Source organism: Oncorhynchus keta, chromosome 28, assembly GCF_023373465.1.
Source record: "Oncorhynchus keta strain PuntledgeMale-10-30-2019 chromosome 28, Oket_V2, whole genome shotgun sequence".
In the NCBI taxonomy this organism is placed as follows: domain Eukaryota; kingdom Metazoa; phylum Chordata; class Actinopteri; order Salmoniformes; family Salmonidae; genus Oncorhynchus; species Oncorhynchus keta.
In genome coordinates, this window is record NC_068448.1 from 43,083,402 (window position 1) to 43,090,352 (window position 6,951).

The 6,951-nt window shown below is 44.2% G+C and overlaps 1 pseudogene; it reads left to right on the plus strand.

Moving 5' to 3' along the window:
• The first annotated feature begins 1,723 nt into the window (after nucleotides 1–1,723).
• On the plus strand, nucleotides 1,724–5,687 carry LOC118361117 (5-aminolevulinate synthase, non-specific, mitochondrial-like; annotated as a pseudogene).
• Nucleotides 5,688–6,951: the final 1,264 nt, after the last annotated feature.

Sequence of the window (6,951 nt, forward strand, 5' to 3'; positions counted from 1 at the left end):
TTCAAGTGAAGTTGGGAAACCTATTGTTATTTTCTGAAATATTTTCCTTGACATGGTCAAAAAACTCAACCATAGATTGGTTAGAGTGAACAGAACTGTAAATGCAACATTTGTTAGTCCCATGTTTCATGAACTGAAATAAAAGATCCCTGAAATGTTCCATATGCACAAAAAGTGTATTTCTCTCAAATGTTGTGCACAAATTTCTTTACATCCCTTTACATTTCTACTTTGCCAAGATAATCCATCCACCTCACACGTGTGGAATATCAAGAAATTGACAAAACAGCATGATAATTACACAGGTGCATCTTGTGCTAAGGACAATAAAAGGCCACTCTAAAATGTGCAGTTTTGTGACACAACACAATGCCACAAGTTTTGAGGGAGTGTGCCATTGGCATGCTGAATGCAGGAATGTCCACCAGAATTGAATGTTCATTTCTCTACCATAAGCCGCCTCCAATGTTGTTTTATAGAATTTGGCAGTACATCCAACCGGCCTCACAACCGCAGACCAGGTGTAACCACACCAGCCCAGGACCTCCACATTCAGCTTTTTCACCTGCTGGATCATCTGAGACCAGCCACCCGGACATCTGATGAAGATGTGGGTTTGCACAACCAAAGAATGTCTGCACAAACTTTCAGACAACGTCTCAGGGGAGTTCATCTGAGTGCTTGTCGTCCTCACCAGTGTCTTGACCTGACTGCAGTTCGGCCTCGTAACTGACTTCAGTGGGCAAATGCTCACCTTCGATGGGCATTTGCACGCTGGGGACATGTGCTCTTCACGAATGAATCCGGGTTTCAACTGTACAAGATGTCAGACGTTTTGTGAGTGAGTGGTTTGCTGATGTCAACGTTGTGACCAGAGTGCCCTATGGTGGTGGTTGGGTTATGGTATGGGCAGGCATAAGTTACGGACAACAAACATATTTGCATTTTATCTCTGGCAATTTAAATACACAGAGACACCGTGACTAGATCCTGATGCCCATTGTCGTGCCATTCATCCGCCGCCATCACCTCATGTTTCAGCATGATAATACACGGCCCCATGTACACAATTCCTGGTTGCTGAAAATGTCTCAGTTCTTCCATGGCCTGCATACTCACCAGATATGTCACCCATTGAGCATGTTTGGAATGCTCTGGATCGACGTGTACGGCAGGGTGTCCAGCAACTTTGCACAGCCATTGAAGTGGAGTGGGACAACATTCCACAAGTCACAATCAACAGCCTGATCAACTCTATATAAAGGAGATGTGTAATGCTGCATGAGGCAAATGGTGGTCACACCAGATGCTGACTGGTTTTCTGATCCACACCCTACCTTTTCTTTAAGGTATCTGTGACCAACAGATGCATAACTGTATTCCCAGTCATGTGAAATCCATAGATTAGGGTCGAATGAATGTATTTACATTGACTGATTTCCTTACATGAAAACGAAAAGGAGAGACGCACACTCTAGGAGCTCAGATTAAATCATTTAATAATCTAACATCCAACGTTTCGTCAGACTAGCTGTCTTCATGAGGGTATAATGATTTCCTTACGTGAACTGTAACTCAGAAAAATATTTGTAATTGTTGCATGTTGAGTTTATATTTCTGTTCAGTGTATTTTCATATTTTCCTCAGTGCACTAATAGGCCTACGCAATTAAATCAAAGACGGATACATGTATTTAAGTGAATCAAATATCCTCCTGTTGTTGATGGTAGAGTCAGAGCAGGGGGTCCAGCTACCCCTGGGCCACCCAATGCCCCATGCTGGCCAGCCGGTGTGCTCCAAAATTCCCTTCCTGGTGGCTGAAATGGTGCAGAAGAACACCAACGTGGAGAGGGAGGCCCGCATCGAGCCGTCAGAGGAAATACAGGACAGGAGTACAGTCCACACAGGTAAAAATGTGACCGCTCTTTGACCTTTTCCACTCAGTTGTGTAAGCAGTTATATGTGTGTTAGGAAAGCTTGGTGTGGATAGTCACCTTTCAAGAAATCCCAGGACTTTTGTCATTCTACACCTAGTCTAGTAGAACTACTAGGAAAAGCTACCGAGGTGAGGTGGAAGTGGTTTTGCTACTGTAGGAGTCTAGTTGATCACTCTTTTAAACTGTCTTTATCCCCCTTTATTGATACAGAGAAGTCTGAGTCCAAGGTGTATCCCACTGTGGGTTCCGCTCAATGTTGACAGGGCCGACCCAGGCACCCTGAAGAACATGCTGAAACAGCGCCCCCCTAAGGTCTCTCTCTTACTACGAGACAACCTGCACGAAGGTAAACACCTGCTCACATGTATCCTGGTACACTTGGGGCTACATGTTATATTTTTGTGTAACGACTGTTCAGGCATCCCTGATTTTAGAAAGAGGCTGCATCCAAACTACAGTGACAAAGGCCTTACCCGTCGTATTTCTCTTGCAGCGTGTGCCAACTTCCACTACGACAAGTTCTTTGAGAAGAAGATTGATGCCCCGGGAAGAAAAATCACAGCTGCCGGATGTTTACGAGGGTGAAAGGGCGCGCCAAGTCCTTCCCCATGGCAGACGACTGCTCAGAGTCGCTTCTCATGAAGAGAGACGTGTCTGTGTGGTGCAGCAATGACGACCTGGGCCTGAACCGGCGACCCAGAGCCTTTCAGGCCATCATGTGAGTGGGGCACACAGGTCACAGGAACTGTAGATAGTTGATTAAGGATGGCTTAAGATGGATGGAGGTCGACAAGATGGACAGAGATCCTAGCCATAGGCATGCAGTTATAACATTGTATTCATTTTAGAAATGTGTAGTTCCACCCATAGTTTTCCAGGCAAGTCGACAATCTCTTATCAAAGGCCTCTCTTCTCTTTCTTTAGGGATACATTACAGAAGCATGGTGCGTGACCAAGAGGAACACGAAACATCCTCATGGACCAGTAAGTTCCAGGTCGACTTGGAGTAAGTTCCAGGTCGACTTGGAGTACGAGCTGGCCGACCTGCGTGGCAAAGACGCTGCGCTGCTCTGCACTTCCCGCCACAGCGGTCACTCTGGGTAACACACTGCCGGGTACTGATGCTGATTCTGACATGACTGATCCAAACGGAGTCGTTTTTCATACCCTTGTTCTTTCCCGTGTTCTATAGTAGCTTAATTTTACATTCTATGACATGCCCATGGACAGAATGAGCTCTTAATGATCTGCATTAAAAACAGCCATTTTGTTTTTTTCTGCTCCCAGGTCGTGAGATGCAGGGAACCGTGCATCAGTGATGCAGGGTATAAGGAACAGTGGGGCCAAGAAGTGAATCTTCCATCACAACGACATCAAACATGTAATAGTGCTGCTACTTAAGTCTGACCCTACCACCCATATGATTGTGGCCTTTGAGATGGTGCACTCCATGGACTCAGATAGCAATGCAGATAGCCCGGTTAGCCCATGTGTGGGAGCACTAGTTGGTTGGCCCAATTGAGGTAGTATGTACATGAATGTATAGTTAGAGTGACTACGAATATATGATAAACAGAAAGTAGCAGCATGGTAAAAAGAGGGGTTGGGGGGGCACACAATGCAAATAGTCCGGGTAACCATTTGATTACCTGTTCAGGAGTCTTATGGCTTGGGGATAAAAACTGTTGAGAAGCCTTTTTGTCCTAGACTTGGCACTCCGGTACCGCTTGCCATGCGGTACTAGAGAAAACCGTCTATGACTAGGGTGGTCTTTGACTATTTTTAGGGCCTTCCTCTGACACCGCCTGGTGTGGAGGTCCTAGAAGGCAGGCAGCTTAGCCCCAGTGATGTACTGGGCCGTGTGCACTACCCTCTGTAGTGCCTTGCGGTCAGAGTCCGAGCAATTGCCATACCGGGCAGTGATGCAACCAGTCAGGATGCTCTCGATGTTGCAGCTGTAAAACCTTTTGAGGATCTCAGGACCCATGCCAAATCTTTTAGTTTCCTGAGGGGGAATAGGCTTTGTCGGGTACTCTTTACGACTGTCTTGGTGTGTTCGGACCATTCTAGTTTGTTGTTGATGTGGACACCAAGGAACTTGAAGCTCTCAACCTGCTCCACTACAGCCCCGTCGATGAGAATGGGGGCGTGCTCGGTCCTCCTTGGTCCTCCTTTTCCTGTAGTCCACAATCATCTCATTAGTCTTGGTTACGTTGAGGAATAGGTTGTTATTCTGGCACCACCCGGCCAGGTCTCTGACCTCCTCCCTATAGGCTGTCTCGTTTTGAAAGTTGAAAGTACTACTTAAGTAGTTTTTGGGGTTTTCTGTACTGAACTATTTATATTTTTGACAACTTTACTTTTACTTTACTACTGTATATAACGAATGAAAATAATGTACTTTTTACTTTTTACTCCATTTTAAATGCTTAGCAGGACCAGAAAATTATCTAATTCACACACTTATCAAGAGAATATCCCTGGTCTTCCCCACTGCCTCTGACGTGGCGGACTCACTAAACACTCGCTTCATTTGTAAATGATGTCTGAGTGTTGGAGTGTGCCCCTGGCAAGAAAATAGTGCCGTCTGGTTTGCTTAATATAAGGTATTTGAAATAATTTATACTTTTGCTTTTGATATATTTTAGCAATTACATTTACTATTTATACTTAAGTATATTTAAAACCAAATACTTAGACACACATAATAATCATACACACATAAGTTCACAAACCTTCATTCAAAAAGTGGATGAACATTTGAAAAATCCTGTTTAAAAACATTTGCAACAATTAATGGTTGATAAACACTCTCCAAAAGAGAAAAAAAAGCAAAAATTAATATGGGTGTTTATCAAATATCTACCGTCATATTAATTAAATACATCTTTACCTGGTTTATGCCTTACCTTATCTCATTTATTCTTCCCAGGTAGGGCGCTTGGTTTTGTTGGCGGCTACATCGTCTGTACCAATGTCCTGGTGCCGTGGTGGACACTGTGTGCTCCTACGCAGTAGGCTTCATCTTCACCTCGCTGCCCCCCATGCTGTTGACCTTGGCCCGGGAGTCCATCCAGACCCTGAATGGGGAGGAGGGCCGCGTGCTGCGCAGGAAACACCAGAGGAACGTCAAGTTGCTGCACCAGATGCTGATGGACTCAGTCCACGGTCCACTGCCCCAGTCACATCATCCCTGTCAGGGTAAGCTTGGCCTGTTAATCGAGATTCAAACCATGGAAACGAGAGATGGAAAATCCTATCAACTTTGGATGTTATATTTCATTACTGAAGAAAGCAATTTCTATTATCACCTGATGATTAATCTTTGACCCCTTGTTCCAGGTGGTGGACCCTGCGAAGAATACAGAGGTGTGTGACATCATGATGTCTCGCTACCACATCTACGTGCAAAACATCAATTACCCCATGGTGGCCCGGGGAGAGGAGGGCCTCCGCATCGCCCCCACCCCACATCACACACACCCCAGATAATGCAGTACTTTTTCGGTAAGCACACACCCCAATGAGTCTTTGTGGTTTTGAATCCAGTAGTTACAATTGCGATTGATTAAATATGAATGTTTTTCTCTCCACAGAGCATCTGGTGAAGGCCTGGAAGGAGGTAGGTCTGGAGCTGAAGCTTCACTCGCCAGGGGAGTGTAACTTCTGCCAGCAGCCGCTAGATTTTGAGCTGATGACAGAGAGAGAGAAGTCATCGGCATGAGTAACATGATATCGGCCAGGGCCTAACATTTTAACCCCAGAAATGATATTTTAAGATATTTGTTCTCTTATCTATGTATAATTCTATCACCATTTATGAAATATTCTTATTTACAAGTAAATGGTTGGGGAAAGTTATGCTTTGGCTATTATGTTGTGTTTTGAGCAACTGGAAATTAGATTATTTAACATTATCTCCACCAAATATCAGCTTTGACAATCATTAAATATAACCTCTGCTCTGCCACATCTCACCGGAGGGGTTCAGCAAATCTGCAACCACTGTGAGGACACATGTTGTATATCTCTTTTCTCTATGCATTTTAGACTGTTTTTCTGACATGGAGGACTTGGATACAGTTGGTCCAAAGGGATAGAACCTACACGCAATTCAACGTTTTTTCAGAAGTTGCAAATGAATTTCTATGTCAATTATGTAAGTCATTTTTCGTAGATGTTAACTTTGGGGTGTGCCTATTCCTCTAACAGCACCCTTGAGCCAACACCTAAATCATAGTAAAATCCCCCTCTTAACTGTGTTTCAACGTGTTGAAGAATGTAGCGTTGTGCCCCTTTCATGCACTTCCATGTAACTCTGGGCCTTCAATAATTGCTCCTTTAACGTTAGTAAAAGACTCTCAGGCGGAGCAGCACAAGTCACCTCTTGAATTGACGACACGCATTCACTGTTTAGACTCGGAACTAATCTAGGTTTAGAAGGCTTCAAATGGAGAGTCAACATTCCAGCATACACATTAGTGCTTAACAGATTCAGAAAGCTATAATGTCCTCAAAGAGGCCATTCATTTTTGCAGCATTCACAATACATACAGACCAGACACATTAAAAAGCAACATTCAAATCGCGAAGGATTTTTGTGAGCAAGTAGACTGGACGAGTACAGGTTCATGATAGAAATGTCGAAAATGGCCTGCTTGAACATGTTAATTCATGTGCAGGTGCTAAAGTGCTATTAGTCCCAACATTTTATTAAGTTACAGTATTGAATTTGAAATAAAATAGTCCCTGGCTCTGTTTGTTTTGACTTTTGGTTGCCTATACTTGCCGCCAGAGAGGAGGTGCTGGAATTTGGGGTGGAGTTGGCGGTAAGTGTCAAATACTATCATTGGCCTTCTGGAGGGCTCTTGCACAGCCAATTCTTCTGTGCGACCTTGGCATAAGCTTGAGCTCAACATGCAATTTCCATTTGTCCTTCCTACTTTTACACTTCATATGCAGAAGGCCACTTGGTCATGAGACCCTTCATAACTCGGGTCAATACTTGGGGTTC